Source organism: Notechis scutatus, chromosome 1, assembly GCF_049901735.1.
Source record: "Notechis scutatus isolate UNSWTSFEM ecotype Mainland chromosome 1, rNotScu1.2, whole genome shotgun sequence".
NCBI classification, from domain to species: Eukaryota; Metazoa; Chordata; class Lepidosauria; order Squamata; family Elapidae; genus Notechis; species Notechis scutatus.
In genome coordinates, this window is record NC_142009.1 from 256,639,757 (window position 1) to 256,661,126 (window position 21,370).

General features: G+C 35.9%; 1 protein-coding gene across 2 annotated transcripts in view; it reads right to left on the reverse strand.

Moving 5' to 3' along the window:
- NELL1 (neural EGFL like 1) overlaps positions 1-21,370 on the reverse strand; it is a 594,259-nt gene that overhangs the window by 527,708 nt on the left and 45,181 nt on the right. The gene's annotated exons all lie outside the window — the stretch shown is intronic.

Genomic DNA, 21,370 nt, shown 5'->3' on the forward strand with positions numbered 1-21,370 from the left:
TTGCTTCTGACATATTTAATCAGTAGATAAAGCATGCTCTTACGTACAGCTACTTTAGCTTCTTTGATAAACATTTATTCCTTTTTAATTCTAGACTAGAGAAATTCTGCTATTCTTTTTTTTTAAATCACTGCCTGTGTATAACTTGCAAGAATTCAGTCCAATTTTCTTGTAAAACACTACATTGATCTTTGACACATTAATTCTCAGACCTGTATCTCTCATTGTATCATCCAACCTATTTGACATTTGTTGCAAATGGTTCAGATTCTTAGCCCATGACATGAAATCTATATACAAAAATACAACTGCATTTCAATTCACAATGTATTTCTAACATCATCAAAGCAATTTTATATATTTATCCAGGAATACAGTAAACAATAAAGATGCTTCTTTTTCTTATTCTCTGCTTAGAATTGGTCAATTTCCTAAGCTTTCTATTTGTGCTCATGCATGTTATACTTTCGTCATATTTTTTAGCACATCATGTCTGTTATCGCATTCAACAACCAACCTTCAACTCCATATTCATGCAAAACTAACTCAGACTGATTCATATTATCCTACACTTTTGCTAAATCAACAACACAATTCACTCTCACATATATATGTAAATAACAAACGTGTCATTTTAGTCTGTTTTCCTAGGGCCTGTTTTTTGCAATGTTTTCGAGCTCCAAAGAAGCACATTATAACTGGAAAATGCTTTGAAGCCCAGAATCAGCTTCAATGAAGGAGAAAGAAAGAGAGAGATATCTGTTTCTTCCATCACAAGAAAATGGAAATTTAACCTGTCTCACTTGACTTGGGTTGCTTATGGACTTTCATAATATAGGAACAAAAATACTTTGTTTTCCACATATTTGGATTTAGCAAAGCCAAAATATATATACTCAGTGTTTCTTAGTGTTTGTCAGAATCCAAGCAGTCTAATTTAAAGAGTTCTATAGCAATTTTTTAAAAGTTTTCCTAAATACAATGTATTCATTGGAAAACATCCTGATGTTGGGAAATATTGAAGGCAAAAAGAGAAGGAGAGGGCAGAGAATGAGATGGTTAGATAGTGTCATAGATGTAGTAGGAATGAGTTCAGGCAGATCCTGGGAGACAGTGGAAGACATGGGGACCTGCCATGCTGTGGTCCATGGTGTCACAAATATTGATTTAACGACTAAACAACAAAACACATGTAGTAAATTGTTACAATGCATGTACTTGGCTTCCTATAACATTGTGCTGCCCTTAGGTGCGGCACTGGGTTGTCCTCTTGCCCTGTAAAATGTTGTAAGGACTTGTCATCAAGTATTGGAAAGCAAACCTAGGACCATGACTGTTATGCTTTAAAAACAAAACTGTCTTATCTATAGATCCAAACCATCAATTCTAGACAAATCAATGAGTAAACATGAATGTGTATCAAAGATGTCTGAATGAACAGATACATTAAGTTGTCTTTTCAGGGGCATCTGCCAGTTTATAAATGGAAGAAAACTTGCAGCCTAAAAAAAATCATAGCTACAGAAAAATAATACAGTTCAACAGCAAAACTGCATGGGTCTTCTCCAGATTCTAAACCTCAAAATCCAGAAATACTGAATGCAAGTCTTCCAGTTAGAGTACAAGAATACAATGCAATGCATGCATTGGTATGATTCTTGATCCCAAAATACTTGAATCACCATTACTTTCAGATATGAAATGTAAAATTACGTGGATTTCATATATTACCCTTCTTTTGTTTTGTTTTGTTTTTTGCAAAAAAAATCCCCCCCACAAAATTCAGAATTAAAAACCAACATTTATCATTATAAAGAAAGAAAAATTGTATATGTGTGTTGTGTGTGCATACATGCACACCTACATATAAGATTGCAAGAAGAAATGCAAACATTTAACTATGTACGCTGAATATATCTGAATAGAAAGTCATTTGTGCAAACAGAACAGTATTTTTCCTTTTTGAAATACACAGGGACAGGTTGCTTTTGACTCTTCATATTTCAAAGATCCCAGCATCTCAAACAAAATATATTTGCTGCTCAAATGAGAAAACCAGTGCAAATGTTTAATATGCAGCCACAAGCTATCACTGCAATAGCTTTGAATGAGACTGTTCCATTTTTCAAGACTTTTCAGATACTTTATGGACTCTGTGTTGCTATCTCTGCAAAGATAGATTCTATAATAATGCAAGGCATCATGTTGAACAGGCCCGCTTTACAATTTATTATTTGTAATAAATCAGTGTTTTTAGATGTTGCTTCAAACACTGATTTTCAAATACAAGATATACCAGTCCTGAAATGCTCTGTGATTTTAATATGCAAACCTCCTACCGAGATGATGTCTCATTTTAATTATTGTTTCGGTTTAATGGGTTTTCATTAAATTAGAGGATACAGCAATTACTAGGGTGAACAGCTAATGTTTCAAAGGTAAGCTCGCATGGCTCTGCAACAACAGAGAAACACAGAAGAAGGAAGCATATTACAAAATAATGTTTCTCCTTTGCAAAAGTATACAAAATTAGCCAGATGTTTTTGGGATTTAAGGATCCCATCCTAAGGTGCAAACTTAGAAAACCAGTTCAGCCCTTTCTATTTTTATCTCGACCAATAATTGAAAATAATGAGGCAGTATAAAAATATATTCTGCATATTTTCAAAATTTTAGTAAAATGTCAGTCAAACCCATTAGTTCCAAGTAAACTTCTGAAATTATTCAAGTTCACCTTTTATGTTATTTCCTTCTTTTTGTTGGTAAAAAACAACTACATTTTGTCATTGCTTATTCAGGAAATCAAGGTCTTACAGTATATTGGCCATCTGCTCCAAATCAATTCTTTTCTGGCTCAGGGGAAGTATATAGCACAGTTTCTGCCCATATAGGTGACTTGTGACTCATAGTTTAATGTAAATGTCTGCCTATCAAGCTGCTCTAGTATGTTGTGTCCTCACACTTCCAAGACCTAAATATCAATGGGAATAGGCAAATAATGTAACAGAAGAAATACTTTTTGCATGAGTTTTAATCAATGGATTTTCTTCTCTTTTGGGGATTTTAATTTTTAGCTCCCTTGAGAATTCAAGAGTTGAAAGGCAAAGATATTATGAAAATGATGATGATGATGATGGTACCAATCACATCTGAAAGAAGAAAATTCACTTTAGATTTCATCACTGGCATCAGTTTAAGAAATCAGATTTTCAAGGTGTTTAACCTTAATAGTTCTAGAGTAAATGAGCTACAGTTTCCTAAGTAGGCTGACAGGGAAAGAAAGTGGAAATTTGTACAGCAAGCATATGACTAAGAAAAGAGTCAGAAGCAAGAGAATTGAGGAAGAGAAAATGTTGACTGATTGCAAATTGTGGAGTGCTCACTGGGTATGCTTGGAGTAGAACTTTCCGCTGAGCTAGTTGAGGCTGTTTTAAGGGGCATATAAAGATTTTAGTTTCCAAAAAGCAACTTAAATGAACAAATAAAAGTTCTGCAGGAGATGTGAAGAAAGAAGAAAGCCCTTCCCTTCCCACTACATCAGAGAAACTCATGGATGTATGATGTTACTTGGGCATACCAATTATAAGGGCATTCCTGTGTCACAGCTTTATAGATTAGTTGCAGTTTCTGGATGATCTTGAAGCCCAGCTCATGTACACTGTATTACAGAAATCAAACTGGCTGGGTGACTTTGGGCCAGTCATCTTTTCTCAGCCCAACTCACTTCATAGGGCTGTTGTTATTGGGGGTGGGGGAATAGGAGGAGGAAGGAGTATTAGGTATGTTACCATCTTGAGTTATTTATAAAAAAAATAATAAAGATGGATCTGTCAACTCTCTATCTTATCATAGAGAATTATGAATTTGTGCATAGGACCCGTTTGAGGAACAATAAAGGAATCAAGGCATGCTCCAAATTTTTTTTAAAAAGCCGAGCAAAGAGATGAAGCAACGTGACACAAAAAACCAAGCTTGTCAAACAAAGCTTATTTTCTTCGGAGCATCAGAGTAGATTCTAGAACCTCCCTACTGACAATGTTTCTGGCCCCTGAAAAAAGAACAATGGCCTCAAATCTCAGAGACTAAAGAAGAGAAGTTTGCAGGCAATGAAAGGGGAAGGATTCCTGCTTTATCCTGAAGTAGAATGGTAAAAATGGAGACACCCATGAGTTGGACTGAAGATGCATTCTGCTGGCCATCTATCCTGAGAAATAAGGCCATCAAATTCTTTAATTTGGCAATGTTCCTTTTCTGCCAGCTCATCTGGGAATAAATGACGCAGTCTGAAAGAACTGACAGGAATTATAAAACACTGAAGAGGAGGACCTTGAACGAATGGAGCCTCAGGGTGTATTTACTTGATTAAGCACAGGAAAATAAAGAATAACATTGGGAGCAAACATAGATGATGCCAATGAGAAATATTTGAATTTTTTAATCATGGGACACATTTCATATAATGCTTCTTTTAATTTGAGGAGTCACATGAAGTTCATTTGGAATTGAGAAGCTTCCAAAATTCAATACAATAAATAAAATAATCTATGAGAAACTCCTGCAAAAAAAAATGGGTTGTCTCTCATGAGACATGAGAAGAATGTGTTTGGAAGATACCCTGCGAACCTGATGGCTTTATAATTAATCCTATGAGAGAGACCAGAAGCCAAGTAATGAGAATGGGAACAATATACAAAAAGTGGAAGCATCCAATAACCACATAAATATAGAAAAAATGATTTAAGTTATATGACAAAGGTTTCAACAGCTACTAAAGAAGTGCACAGAGCATTATAACAGCTAGAAGTCTTCCAGACATATATGATATAGTGGGCATTAGTAAGGTGTGGTAGAATGAATCACATGTAGGATGCAAGAACTTACTCAAATGGCTGGACAAAATTTATGCATGAAGATGTGCAGATATCTTGCAGCTCCATTTGGGATCTCCGAGGAGTCCGGGAGGCAGAGTGCCAGGACTGGAGAAGCACAAGAGTTGCCCTTATTTTTACAAAGAGTAAAAAAAAGATGTTCTATGGAAAACTGGAAAGGCATGTCAAATGATGTGATGCACATCTCCCTACTATGCTTGTTCAGCATATTTCTAAATTATTTGAATGAGAAGTGGAAACTACAAGTATCAAATTTACAAATGACACAAAGATAGGGAATATTAAAAACATCTCAGAGAGCAGTACTGAGGTTCCTTACAAGCTGGAATAATGCAAAGAAATCAAAATGAATTTAAATGCACTTGAAATTTGAATTCTTTGAATGGAAAAAATCAACAGCATTATCAGCAGCAATAAATATTAAAAACAGCTGTGTGTTTCCGGAAATATAAGCTAAAGTAATAATGAGGTTCAACTGCAAAAAAAATCTAATATATTCCTTGTTGCATCAACCAAAGTGTAATGACAAGTTCAAGAGAAGTCTCTCTTGAAGTTTCTATCTATTCTGCAATGGCTGTACAATTTTAGAATATTACTTCCCATCATAGGCATATTTTAGGAGTCTGACAAACTGGGATGTGTCCACGGGACAGTAAGAAAATGATGATGTCTGGAAAGAGGTACTTATGAATTCTAGATACTGGGTATGATTAGCATGAAGAAGTGAAGACTGTGGAGAGATATGATTGTTCTCTTCATGTATAAGAAAGGCTGTAATATAGATGGGCAGAGTTGTTCAGTCATGTTGCAGAAGAAAGAAAACAAGAAACCAGGGAATCAAATTATAAGGAAGCCCATTTGTGCTATACTTCAGGAAGAATTTCTTAAGGGAAACAGCTATTCAGTAGTGGAACAAACTATCTTGGGGTCTACCTGGAGATGTTTAACAGAAGCTGAATGACCATATTTGGTGATTCTGTAGTGGTTGCTATAGTGGTTGATTCTTGAAATGGGCAGGAAATGGATGGATAGATAATCTTCAGATCTTTTCAATTCTTTAAAAACTAAATATGATTTTTTTAGTATCCTTGCTGTAAAAAAATAGTAAATACTATTACTAGAAATATTCATATTGCTTATACAGTATCAGAGGTGATATTCAGAAGGTTCTGACCAGTTCTGAAGAAGCGATAGTGGAAATTTTGAGTAGTTCGGAGAACCGGCAAATACCACCTCTGACTGGCCCCGCCTCTATCTATCTTCTGTCTTCTGAGTCCCAGATGATCAGCTGGGTCTTCTTTTGTTGCCTGCACAGGAGAATGGAGCTGGAAAGCAAGTTAGTGGGGTGGGGAGGGAATGGGATTTTGCAGTAACCTTCCTCTGGAGTGGGGTGGGAATGGAGATTTGACAGTATCTTTTCCCTGCCATGCCCACCAAGCCACATCCACCAAGCCATGCCCACAGAACCGGTAGTAAAAAAATTTGAATCCCACCACTCTACAGTATAACTGCTGTATTAGCTGATACAAGCACCATTATTCACCCAAATGCTTTCCAAAATAGTAGCATTCTCACTTATATCTAAGGGCTGTATCATAGATTGCCATAGACTTGGTGATGGCTTTTCAAATTAAGATGCCCTTGAAGTGAAACAACTGTTGATCTCTTAAATTAGATGTTTACTCCTTTGCCAGCTGAAGTGCTTGAGAAGTCACAGTGTTACTAAAAGTGTATCATCTTCTCTTAAATCATGAGTTAATCAAATTACTTGCCTTGTTAACTAATTAAGTAGTTAACACTTTACTGTTATTGCTTACAAGGTGTAGTAATTTTATCACTCCCTAAGTAGTGCTGTAGTTCTTCAACTTCTTGAAAGAATGGTTTAAAAACATTTAATAAGTTGCAGAAATGAAAGAAAGACAATATAGCCAATGGCAATATGCAAAGAAAAGTGGGAGAAGAATTTCTTTGTAAGACTCATTAAAGATTCACTATCTTTTTCTATAGAGCCTGTGTCCATTTGGGAGATCTAATTTTGATCACGTTGAACATTAATGTCATACTAAATAATAAAACACTGCATTTTTTGCCAAGACCAACCCAAATGATATTTTCCTTTCTGAACAGCAGATAAATTTGAAGTTATAGCTCCATTAAACTAAAGATTTTTAGATTATCCTCCCTAAAGATTGTGATTCAACATATTGCATTTCTAAATATATTTGTGAGAAAGCCTGAGATAAGGAAATAAGGATTTGAACATTTTTAAATTAAAAAGTACTTGCGGAGCAGAGCAAATGTATTACCAAACTTAGACAGCTGTGTGCAAATGTTTTTTTTTTTTTTTTTGCCAGTTCTAGCTGTTCTACTAGGTTCCTGAACAGAGATAGCCTGGCTAGAGTGATCTGTTTTTAATTAACTTCAGGATTAAGTGATTGCAAACTGCTGTAGGAATTTCGTTTGGAAGTTCAACTATTGCAGAATGCAGGGACTAAGAAAAAGAGATAGCCTACCTCAAAGACCTATTCTATTTTTTTATTTAATATTTTAATTGCATTTTTCTCTCTTTATACATCTCAATGAACTTTAACAATACTGAGGTATCTTTGTTACAAATACACATTTCCATACATTTCTAATTATTTACATACATTTCTATACCTTCTTCTTATCTCTACAATTCTTATTCCTATTGTCCATCCATTCATACCAATTTTCCCATACTACGTAATACTCCAAATCTTCTTTACCTTTTAACTCTAGGGTGAGTTTGTCCATTTCTGTGCATTCTAAAATCTTTTGGATTACTAGACCTTCTGACGGTATGCTATCCTTGTTCTAGCATTGTGCGAATGTGATCCTCGCTGCCATAATTATATGCAAAATCATATATTTTATTTTTTTATCCCTAAAAGGAATTATTCCAGCTTGAACTCTATTTGACAGTTTGTTATTTCGTACAACCACTTTTGTATTTTAATCCAGTACTTTTTTGCTTTGGGACATTGCTCAAAGACCTATTCTAGCTATTCTGGTATCTGGTGTACCACAGCCCAAGTTGGGGTATTCGTGCTGAGATATAAGACAGCCAGTTTGGTGTAATTGTTAAGACCACCAGGCTAGAAACTGGAACAGTGTTAGTTTTAGTGCCACATTAAGCCAGCTAGATGAATTTGGATCGGCCTTTGATTTTAAGGATCTACATCAAACCTAGAAAGTCAGCAATGGCAAATCACTTGCGGGGGGAAAACGTGCCAAGAAAACTATAGGAACTTGGCCAGGCAGTTATCAGGAGTCAAAACCGACTCAAATGCATACATGCATACACAGAGATCGCTGAAGACACCTTTCTCCTATTGCTAAGCTTCATCATTCAGATTTATAATAACATCGTGATAGTGTCACATTTAGTATGTGACAATTCTCAAAATAACATTCTCACTGTTTATTTATAATTGGCACCAAATGTAGATTTCCAGTGCCTGATATAACTTTCAGGGTTCACACTGCTTTTTCGTTGAATTGCTTTTATTTTTTATTTTCTGCTATTCGTGTATTCTGTCAAATTATTTTTTAATATTCCCCATATAACCATATTAATAATATACCTATATTAGAAATTATTTTTCATTTCAAATCATTTCTCATTCAACCCACCATATATGTATACCAGTTATTTTGAGTTATTTTGATGTGACAAAGGGAATCTGCCATTGTCAGAAATGGTGTAGGGTCTCCTGCTTGGAGGGGGGGTTGGACTAGATCAGTGATCACCAACCAGTGGGCTTGGGACCACTGGTGGTCCACGAGAAAATTTTGGTGGTCCACAGAGAAATGCCCCCAAAGCATTCCCCCAAAAGCAATTAATCCAGGCTGCACGGGAACACAAGGCTGCACCACCCACATGGCCTGGCCCTCATCCTTTGGCCGAACACAAACCTTACCTTGAGTAGAGCCATGCAAGCTGGAACTGGGAGGTAAGACCAATGGCGGGGGAGGAAAATCTATCCCGGGGGTGGCTTACTGATGTTGGTGGGAAAGTCGGTCCCTATTCCAGAGTGGCAGTAGTCACAAGACTGGCCCTTTGGTCATCCTGGAGCAGCTCCTCCAGTCCATGGCAGGTCAGTGCACCCAGGTGGAGGAGCAACTGCTCCGGGATGACCAAAGGACTACTGCAGCTCTGGACTTTCCCACCAACATCAGCAAGCCACCATCAGTCAAAATTCATATTAGTGGTCCGCGGGATTTAAAATTATGAGTTTGGTGGTTCCTGAGGTCCAAAAGGATGGCGACCCCTGAACTAGATGACCTACAAGGTCCCTTCCAACTCTGTTAATCTGACTAATCCAAAGGCATGTATTTTTAATGCATGCTAAAAAATACTTACCAATACTATTTATCTCAGTACTGAGGAATGTAACCAAAAGAGCTATGCAAACTATCACAACATATGAAAAGGTTTTCTGTTATCCAAGAACAGATAAGCTTCCTTTAACTGCATTATTTTTTCTATTTTTATTCCAATTAGCTAGTGGCTAACAAATTTTAGCAGAAATGCTAAAAGTTTTTAAAAAAAACATAAAATACTAAATTCAGTCATTAAAAAACTCATTATGGCTGTAATTTACACACCCAGTCATAGGGAAAGATAAAAGACTGTTCAATTTCCTGTTTTCTAACAGACTAATTAAACTTAAGCAAGACTCAAGGATACCATTTGCTTCCTTGGAGTTGGATAGCAAAGAGAAATATAACAAAGAGAAATCAGCATACTTATCACAAACTACTTCAAAACTCCATATGTTGTTCCCCAGTGGTTTCATTTAGATGGTGGAGAGAATGGGACAGAAGATACACCCACAGTCTAAGTTTTGTGCAATAGTTCTCCAACAGCATCTTCTAAATACAGCGTGGCAGTTATTGCAAAAGAGGCTACAAAGGGACATTTGGGAACGATAATGTGAACCAGTTGACTTCATATTTTACAAATCTGTCAGCTCTTCTTCAACAGTATCATCAACCAAAGAGATGTCCTCAAGCACATTATAGAGACCAAGCTGACTCCATCACACATCTGGTTTAAATTTTATTGATTGCTCCTCCACCAGAGTAGAAGTTGGCTGTTGAATGATTACTTCCAATCTTCCAGGCTAAAGGAATATTAAGCCATGGCAACAGAGTCAAACAAATAATTTTGTCATCCTCACAAGGATTAACAAATATCAGTATATTCTACTTCCTAATACAGCCAGATAGCAAGATCAAAAGATCCTGAGCCATTCCTGACTGGACATTGAAATCATTCAGGACAAGAAAGCTTGGAAATCATACCCAAGACCACCCTTACTAGCTTAGCAAGAAAGACTATTATGCAGAAGGTAGGCAGTGCACTAATAGCCTTACCAAACACAAGAGCATCCACTCAAATTCGTTGGAATGAAAAGTAGAACATTTGGCCAGTGAACCAAAATTTATATAGATCACAGATACTCCATTGCCCTCTTCTCTAATCCTAATCTTGTTGTACCATAAATTATCTTGATAAATGAGGGAACCAAAAAAAAAGCAGAAAGCAGAAAAGGCAAATATTTGATTAACCTAATAATGTAAAAGGGAAACAAGAAGAAATGAAAGTCTTCTACTGATATAACCTTCAGAAACACAGAAGGAATGGACAAGAGATTGCAGTCATGATCTACAATATTTGCATTTCTGCCTAGAAAAAAAAACGCCTGATGATATATTTGTATCCAAATTTTAAAGAGCACAAATGCATAAATTTCATGAGTTCATTGTTTCCTCTATTCTAAGGCTCAAATATGGGAAATAAAGAGTCATTCACTTGAAGTCCATACCTAGAACAAGAAGGGAAATATAATTTTAATAGGTGTAACAAATACCTGGTTGATGCCTTCCTTGAATAGAATGCAGGCAGGCTGTCCTTGACCACAATTGAGCCCAAAATTTCTGTTGCTAAGTGAGACATTTGTTAAGTGAATTTTGCCCCGTTTTATGACCTTTTTGCCACAGTGGTTAAGTGAATCACTGCAGTTGTTAAACCAGTAACACGGTTGTTAAGTGAATCAGGCTTCCCCATTGACTTTGCTTGTCCGAAGCTTGCATCCCTGGGACACTGCAACCGTCATAAATATTGTCAAGCATCTGAATTTTGATTACGTGACCTCCGGATGCTACAGCAGTCATAAGTGTAGAAAACGGTCATGTTACTTTTTCAATGCCATTGTAATTTTGAACAGTCACTAAATGAATTGTAAATCAAGGACTACCTGTACAGAACTAAAGGACTGAGTTTGTTTAAAGGGAACATTAACAATGGAAAGATATGTGTTTTCTGTATCTAAAAAAATCTAAAACTGGGGTCAAAGAATGTTAGAATTGAACAGCTCTCCCTCAACAGAAGAGTGGGAATATGACACTACCTAACTCCTTTTCAGATAAAAAAATGAATTCACATTATTTAATGTGAATTAACACTGGCTCACAAAAAACAGAGCATTTAACAGAACAAAACATTTATTTTGTATATATGGTAAATGTCAGTCAATTTAAACTGCCTCCACATTCTTATGGAGTAAGAGTACAATATCACTTTAGAAGAGTCCAATGATTCATCCAAAGACCCTACCAACAGAGACAACAATGGCATCAGGATCAAAGAGCTGAAACAAAGGCTTAAGTGAAACAAACTACTCTTCACCAAATCAAACTTTGATTTATCCTCTACATCAATTTGTCAGATAGCTATATTAAAAGTAACAAGGTGCAAAATAATACTGCTATTGCCGAACTGACCCCCACAAAGAGCCATTCTATAAACTGCAGTTATTCTGTAAAGTAAGTTTTTCCTTTATAAAAGAATCAGTTATTTTGCATTCCAGATGTCTCCATATCAATTTTCCAAGTTTAAGTGTTAATATTAAGACTGATTCTATCCCTTTCTCCCCCAAAAATATGGAATCCAGTATTTGCTAGGATTTTGGTAGGAATCATATACTGAAATTGAATCCCAAAGAAATGATAAATTTGGGGGTCTAATTCCACATTTTCCAGAAGTATTCCAACTCAGAACAGAGTGAAATTCTTGAGGGAATGACCCTACCAGGAAAGCATTTGCCACATTTTGTGTTGAAATCCATGATATTAATGTAACTTTAGGTTGATCCATTATGATTAAGAATGTTTATGTTTTGCTTGACTATATTTTCAGCATTGGAAATCTATAAAGCTATTAGGAAAGGTGGATATTTCATGCATGGAGAAGATTTATATCAATATATAATAGATATGTGTAAGATCTGCAATGAACATTTGGCTATCATCAAGGCTTTTAGGCAAATAGTGGAATTTTGGGGATGTTGTTTACATTCCTTTTTTTGTCCTTTCCTCTGGTAAACTTTGATGTAATATTATTGTGTTATTAAAGTTGTTTAAGTCATTTTTCTGCTTTTTGTTGTTTTGCTAATTACTTTGACACAATACTGATACTTGCAAAAAAAATAATAATAATAAGGAAGGCACCCAAACACTTTCTCCATTCTTTAAGCTGTCCTCCAGTTCATACTATAGTGAATGGGAAGAAATTGTACCCTGAGAGGTCAAGACATGACAGAAAGGAAAATCTAAAATTGATTTTTCTATAAAATCTGACTTGCCAATCTAGGTAAGAGGCAGAAACAATTAAAACTCTGGAAAATCAAACTCTGAGTCACATATCAAGGGTGGGGAGAGCCTCTCTCTCAGGCAAACTTTTCAAAAAGATAAGGCAGTTCTTTCTTTCTTTCTTTCTTTCTTTCTTTCTTTCTTTCTTTCTTTCTTTCTTTCTTTCTTTCTTTCATGACAGGAGTGGAAACTTTTCTTTCAGAGCTGACTCAAGAATAGTCTTGATGCAGAGGCAGCATTAGAGGCACTGGAAAACTATTATGTTCTATCCAGAGATTAGTGGAAACTGGATATAGAATAAAAGTTTGATTTTTGTAGAAAATTTTTTGAACTGGTACTTTTTTTAGATTTTGTTCTCTCTTTGTTTTGTGTCTGCACGTGCCCATTCCCGGCTGAAGGACTAGCGACTAAAATAACCACTTCAAAAGTCATTGAGTTTTTTTCCTCTTTCTTCTTTGTTCTTTCAACTTTCCTCTAGTTCTTTTAACTTTTAAATACATAATAAAGACTTCAATTTTTACTGATTCAGAGACTCTCGTTTTGAAAGGAATTTAACCTTAGCGGCAGCTTTTTTCTGCTCAATTAAGCTATAAAAAGGAAGGGAAGCAGAGAAATACATTGGCCATTGCCTACTCCTGAATAATTGAGCACCAGAAACAATTTCTCTAGGGAAAACTGGCTGGTGACAATTATTGCTGAACAGAATGCCCCCCAACACTAAGGGAACATGCACCAGTTAATGTACCAGCAGTGCCAAAAAAAAAACCTCATAACAAAGAGCCAACCCACTACTGTTCAAGCATGCCTCCTCATTACATATACTAATTATTTTCACCCAAAGTAATAGATGCTTTATTACTACCAGCCATGTTTGCTGTCAAATGATTTTCTGTTTTCCACTCTCCCTGATGCTTCTTTTCACACCAAGCCTAATAAAACAAAGGATCTAATGATCTTCCACTAAACCCACTACCCCTTCCAGTAACTGTCATGGTGGACTCAGATTTGGAGTCAAAGGAGAGGACCAACACTGAACCAGCTCCAGATGTGCCAACCAATGATGAGCAGCCAGGTCCAGCACCACCAGACGGACTGCTGTCTGAACCAGCAGAGGAAATGGGGCAAATCAGCAAACCAGAAGACTAAGCCGATTAGGGTACAGAATTGCTTCCCCCCCCCCTGTCAATCAACACAAGAGCTCAATGGGCAACACAAGAGCTCAATGGGCTCCATTAAATGAGCTACACCAGGGCTGCTTCTATTAAAATGGAACAGCAAGCACAAGCTGTCAGTTGACAATGACCCATTAACTCTTACTCTGTATTCCCTGACCTTTGAATTTGGACAATCCAATGAATCTGCTATAAGTTCTGGCTCCATCTGACTACTCATCTAACATTTGCCTCTATCCAGTCATGACCAATTTTAGGGGGAAGCGATCATCTCTCTTTCTTAGCCAAGGGAACCAGCTTTGTCCAAAGTCACTTCTGTGGTCATGTGGCAGACATGATGGTAAGATGCACGTAACACTGTTACCTTTCCATTGAAGTGGTACTTATTTATCTACTTGCATTTGCATGGTTTCGAATTGTTAGGTGAGCAAGAGAGAACCTTCTTTCTAAAGAGGAATTGATGGAGATCATAATCTTCCTAGAAAATGTTCTAAAATATACATGGCAATGACAGCTCAATTCTATATTCTACAGTCTTTAAATGGTTCATTTGAGAAAGTATTTTAAAATATGTAATTGAATGATTACTGCCCTTCTAATCATCACAAATCCACATAGAACTCAAAACCAATCTAATGAAATTTATATACATTATGTATATAATGTATAAAGTCTTCATTAAACAAGTAGGAGTTACATTCTTCACTCTGCATAAAATCATATCATATATCAATACATTATGGACATTAACTTTTTTAGAATTGTATCAATCTAGAAGCAAAATCTGAATCCAGAAAATGATTGATATCAGAAAGCTTTACAGGAAACTCATTCTGTACACAGGCTTTTATCTCAGTCCTGATCGTTCGAACACATATTTTATTCTGGTGAATTTACTTAACACATAAATTATGTTCATTTCTTTAGACTCAATCTTGGCATATTTAAAAAGATGTGAACCTCAACTCCCAGAATTCCCTAGCCAGCAGGTTAACAAACAACATAGATTTCCTACCCACTCATAAGAGCAACCTGCAAATCAGTTCAGAACCCAAATCCATAGGCAAATGTAAAGAAAAATCAGAAATGCATTGCACATCCAGTTTACAGCAAATTAACTTGTCTTCACATTCTGCATCAGGGATGCATGAACTAATACAAATATAAGACAACCTGATCTAATTTTTGACTTTAACTTCACTGATGAATGTGTTAGGTAGATTAAGCTAAGAATCAACTATAGAGAACTTACAATCAAAGGAATTGTCTTTTTTTTTATTTGGTTTCTTAGAAATTGCCGCATGACATATTTCATAAATATTGTTGTTTCCAATTATTTCTTCACACTTGAAAAATCACATTGTATTAGAAGCCCATCCTAGGCTATTTTAACTACTAAGTATACTTTGGTTAAAGCTTTTGAATCTCCTACCATTGCATACTCAGTGCTTTTATCCTTTTATAATGCTACATAGTCAATGTTTAATGTAACATTGTACATAACATTGCATGACATCACATTTTGTGAAGTGCAATCCTGTATTCAAAGAGTACATCATATGGGCACAATATTTCTTGAAATACAGTCAGCAGTTTTTACAGAAGAACATGCACATCCCTGCTCTTCCCAAGGGCAATTGGAGAGTTTTACAAAAGATAATCAGTTTGAGCAACTCAATGGTACTTCATATTTTTATATAAATTTTGAAGAAACCCAAGATGTTTTATAAAGCATCATAACAATGGTTTTGTCCTTCTTGTAAAACCGTAATTATGATTTACAATGTTTTTTTTCCTTACTTCACTCAAGCACACCACAAACTCATGAATAAAATATGACAAGTTTGATAACTTCCATTTCTGTGGGTTCATCCGAAACCATAAACGTGATCTGTATACCAACTGCTGCTTCATAGCGGCTTTTGTTTCTGAAGACAAGCTTTTATTTAAATAAGACCAACACATGTGCCCTTCTACCTTTTTTTGGCATTCTTTGCCTTGAGCTACTACACAAGAAATAATGTTTACATTTCTTTTTCCCTCAATAAAGAGATTGCTGAGCAACAACAGTGGTTAAAGAATAGCAGCAATGACCAAACAGATTGATCCATCAGACAGTGCTGTTTGCCAAAAAGGAAGTATTATTGTCTGTCTGTCTGTCCACATATATACAGACAGACAGACAGACAGACACACACAGAGAGAGACACACACACATACACACAAACACAAAACATACAATTGTGATAGAATTTCTGTTAGGAAATACCTGTTAACTTCCATGCCATGTTTAAATAATGAATAATCAAAAGAGAATTTAGGAAAAAAATAGGGTTTGGATTTCCAAATTCTACTTAAATATAATTCTGATTAGTATTCTTTGTGAAGTTACAAAGAATATACAAATACGGTATGTAAAAATATCTGCCTCCCAAATATGGGTAGTGCATCCCTTCCAAAGATTTTTCTAAAAATATAACTTTCTACTCTAGCGGGGAGGAAAGGAAAACTAAAGAGACATCTAACAGTACATGATATGAACAGTGAGAATTTATTCATTAATTTCTATGGCTCATCAAAGGAACTGAGAAAATAACATTAGCAAAGATCCAGGCAGAATTGAAATGGGCCAAAAATAGGAAAACCAGAATGCATGAAATAGCTGAGAAAAGAAAGCTTTACTGGGACAATACATGATAAACAACAACAAAACAAACTGTACCATCCAGGGAACCTGCAAATGAAAGCTTACACTGTCACTGGATTGTTTAAAATCTTGTGGTAAATTCAGGACAGTACTGTATAGGGAAAACATTTAGAGAGCTTTTAGAAACGTAAAGCCAATGTGCTTGCTTTCATTTGGCAGACAAGGAAATATAAAGAAGTTTTTATTCGCTGTGTTATTATAATTGTATTTTTGAAGACAAGGATGTGGCACATCTTTCATTGCCTTTTCCTTTTTTGTCCCCCCAAAAAAAGAAAGAAAAAAGGATTTATAGGGGAGGATTTGCATGGAAGTTCCCATTCTGCCTTTACAACAATCTTGTCAAGCAAGCAGGACTGAAAAATAGTAACCACATATTCAGGCAAGGGAGCTGGAAATCTTATTACTGTGCCCTTTGCTGCCCAAAATGGATTGATCAATATTTAAAGGCAGTCTATTTACATATAATCAAAGCCAATGTGTAAAGGGATTATTGGCTCTTCCTATACATTAGAGACCCCATTTTGCAGGTACAGCTATGGCGTGTATCCAGAGATAAAGTATCTGCCCTGAAGTTCTAGCATTTGGTCTGCATTATTTCCTGATACGGCTGGGAAAATTATTTGCATTTCTATACTCAATACCAATGATGCCTAGCTGGACAAATGAAGGATTTGATGAGTTATAAGGTATTTTCTTCATTCTCATTCAAAATCCAGCAGATGCTACAATCACATTTCGAACAGCCACACCAAACCATATTACAAATTGACTAGCTAGCTTAATATAATAAGAAGGTATATATCAGAACTGGAAAATAGAAAAAGGGCCATTTTCTTCTGTATTTCAATACTGCTTGAGGTGGCAAATTAATCTGAATTTTTAGCAGATAAGAAGCAGGGTGAAGCAGTGCAGGAAGCATTAATTTTTATTCTCCCTGAGAAGATCAAGACAGTCCTTTATTTTCACCACAGGAAATTGCCAGGCTTTGGTTAATGCATTATCCTTTGATTATATATGTCTGCAACTTGTAATACTGCATAATGACTTCTAACTATTTTTATTCCTATTGTTTAAAAGGATGCTGTCATCGTGGACATATTTAAAAGTACACTGCCGTTAAGAGTCACTGTCATAATAGGAAAGAGCCATAAGGAAGAAATGCGAAATAAATCTAAAATAACATAAGACGCTACCGTATTTGCAAATTTGAAAACTGTCAAATATAGATTTAGCATCAGTAATGGGTTGTTTTTTTATCACACCACTGTGAAGCTTGGAAAACATTTGCTGGACTTAAGATTCTGTAGAATCTTAGCAGTTGCAGTTAGTAGGCTATTATGCAACAATGCATCATTTTGTAATTCTGTGCACTGGGCAGTAATCTGTGGTTCATTGAATCCCAACTCCTGGTCACATCAGGATTGTCAATATGTACAAATCCCTGGTCGGGTTTATTTAGCTTTATTTCATATGATTATAAATCAGCAAGGAAATGAACCAGACTTACACCAAGAACAAACATGCAAAGAATAACATTTTTACAGGGAGTAAACATATCAATTCTTTGATTGCAGGTCTAAAACAAACAGAGAATGGGCAAAGAGAAAATATATTCATGTATTGAAAATATGGTGACACATTTCATACAGTACCTTCCTTACCTGTAGGAGAGAGAACTTGGCTTTCCACCATCAAACATCTTATGGGATTGGAACCATTTGCCTTGGGCACTTCTCATATAACCCAGGTCCTTCTGCTTAAGGGCATTACCTGAACAAATCCCCCATGACTGGCTAGAAAATGGGAGAAGGGATGATAGTATGTCTAACTATCCCAGAAGGATGTTTATGGAGATTCTCAATCCTCCAGGTCATGGTTTCCGAAAGGTGCTTTTTCAAAAGGCACCTGGGCTTCCTTTGTTTACTTGTTGTCCAGTTGCCTTTTGAAAAAGCACCTTCGAGTATCCCAGAAGAAAATGGAATGTTGCATGACCATGAGGCACCATTCCAGGAATGATATCCAGTTGACCATGGCAATGTGTGAAGGATTATTCACCTTCTGAAGAAGACCTCCAGAATACCTTGTGCCTTCCAGGCTGCCCCCAATGACATAACCTTAATGCCTGTTGCTAGGTTTCCTAAGCTCCCAGTTTGTGAACAGCCAATTCGGAGAAGCAGGTAACTGATGACATTTTCTGCCATTGTACAAGACACTTGATCTTTATTGAAGCTAATTAATACTGATGGTACTCATCTCTACAGATGAATACTTTCCTTCACTCTGCAGCCCAGAGACATATCAAGGTTTGATAGTGTCAGGCAATGGACCTAGATCAAGACCTCTTGATGCCTGAGGCAAAGTAGCAAATGCTACTTCCTGCTTTCCTTCCAAGAGATTGATTATCATCTGAGGCACAATTCCATAAAATAATAAAGTGCTATATGTTAAGTCACCATCAATGGCAGATCAAGTTCTGCTGCTCAAGGCAGCTACTTTACTTAATGGGAGAGAATACTTTGGTGGCTCTGAGAAAAAGGAAGAGGGAAGAGTAATGTTTTCCTTCCTTCTGCTATAAAGATAGCCTGTCAGCATACAAGCCCAATTGTCATCTTTCAGAACCTCATAGATATTGGTCCAGCTTATGAACTATGGCAGGAGGATCATTTGGGAGCCAAGAAATGAGGAGAACATGATAGATTATATTTAAAGCATAGAAACACAGGCTCATCCATCACATTTAGCCAGGATGTTTACCTTGGATTAGTCACTGCAAAGTTTACATATGGTGCTATGTCATCCTTCAACATTGGAAATTTATGGTCCCAATTACTCAGTGGATGAAGACCTGACGTTACTCATAATTTATAAACAAGTTGCTTGCAAACATAGATTATGGATGGACAATTATAATGAAATATAGTCATCCTTGTTTGAAATTGTTATGTAACGTGGTATACATCTATCGATTTATTTCTCTATATATATGAGAGACAATAAAACATAGTTGTTAAATGCTAAAAATTGAGAGACCATGAGTTCTAGTCTCACTTATAGGCATAAAGCCAGATGGGCCTATTAACTTCTCTCAGCTCTAGAAAAAGAACAAAGATGAAACACGTTCAAAATATTGCCAAGAAAATTGCAGAGATTTGTCCAACCAGTCATTACATGTTAACACTAACTTGAAGGGAATGTGTATGTGTATATGTATGTGTGCATGTGTGTAGTATGTGTATATATACAAATAATGATAAATAAAATAATCAAAAAATAAAATGATTGAAAAAGGAAAAAAGCAACATATCAATTGCACCACATTATACAGTATATATATATATATATATATATATATATATATATATATATATATATATGTATGGTTCGCTTGGTTCGGTATTTTCCCACGCATTGTAGTTCTTTTAAAGTTGTAGCAACGTTCAGCAGAATCTCATCTGCCATCATCAGGTTCTGTATTGTGTCCGCTGTGGGTCAGACTTTACAGTGGTTTCAGATTTAAATGCTGTGCCAGAATATATATAGTTTGCTGTGTTCTGCTTGATGGGTGTTTCGATATCTTCTGTCTTTTTGGTTTTTTGTATATATATATATAGTATATATCAAGCAGAACACAGCAAACTCCGAGACCAAAAACACAGACCAAGACTCCCAACCAACAGAAAAACACGGCACCAAAGCCTGCCCCAAATTAAATCTGATACATATATATATATATATAAATATATATATATAAATATATAAAATATATATATATATATATATATACTATATATATTATACAAATTATACATATATACTGTATGTATGTATATGTGTGTGTATGTGTATGTATACATGTATATACATACACACACACATACACATACATAAGAGAAACAGAAAGAGAGAAAGAGAGAAATTGCTGTTAGAATCTTTTATATGTATAATTTGGTGCAATTGATACTTTGCTTTATTTTTTCCTTTTTTGATCATTATTTTATACCTTTTCACCTGATGTTTTATTAAATAAATAAGCAATCAAAGAAGCCAGGGCTTCCTTTACCATAGGTTATTAAGTATAGCACAATTAATGTTGAGGGTTGGATCTTTTTTGACAAGTAAGCCCCAAACTTGAAGAAGCTTCTCAAGCTCCAACCCTTTCACTTGGCAAGGGACCCCTTATATCACATCTGCTTAATTTACCAACTATGCCCTTTCATAGATAGAACCAACCCGACTTTATCTATGCTCTGGTTAACAGACAAAGAAACAAATTAATTAGCATCTTTAAAGAAAACCTTGTAGCTACAGCAGGTCCAGAATGCAGCAGCCAGTCTACCATCTGCTATCTTTGGTGGATGGGTGGGACTCCAATCTTGACTCAGTTTCACTTTTACACTTGTTTTGAGTCAAGTTTAGAGTGCTTGTTTTGACATGTAAACCTGTGCCTATTTTAAGGAATTACTCCCATATAATATTGTCCACCCATAACTAAGAGTTCACTAGAAAAGAGCTTAAAACTAAGTCAATCCAGGACCTTCTCTTGGTGATGTCAATGCCGCAGAATTCTTTCTTCACTGCTGAATGATCAAATGTAATCCAGAAAGTTATTGTTATAAACTAGCATTTCCTCCCATGGTTCATTTCATGTTATAGTACACACAGTGCGGGTTGGCTCTTTTGATATGATACAAGAGTTTCTGTGTTTGTGTATGTTATTTGTTGATTTATTGGTTGGTTGGTTTTAACTAATGTTCTTAATGTCAATTAACACTGCAGGCTGGTTTTGCTGGGAACTTAAAATATACAAATTGGTAAAACAAATATATGATTCTTACCCTGCAATTTCTGGGACATTCTCATGTGATGAAGGAACATTGTCCACTAAAATCTTGCTACAGTTTGGGCACAAAAGATCAGCGGAT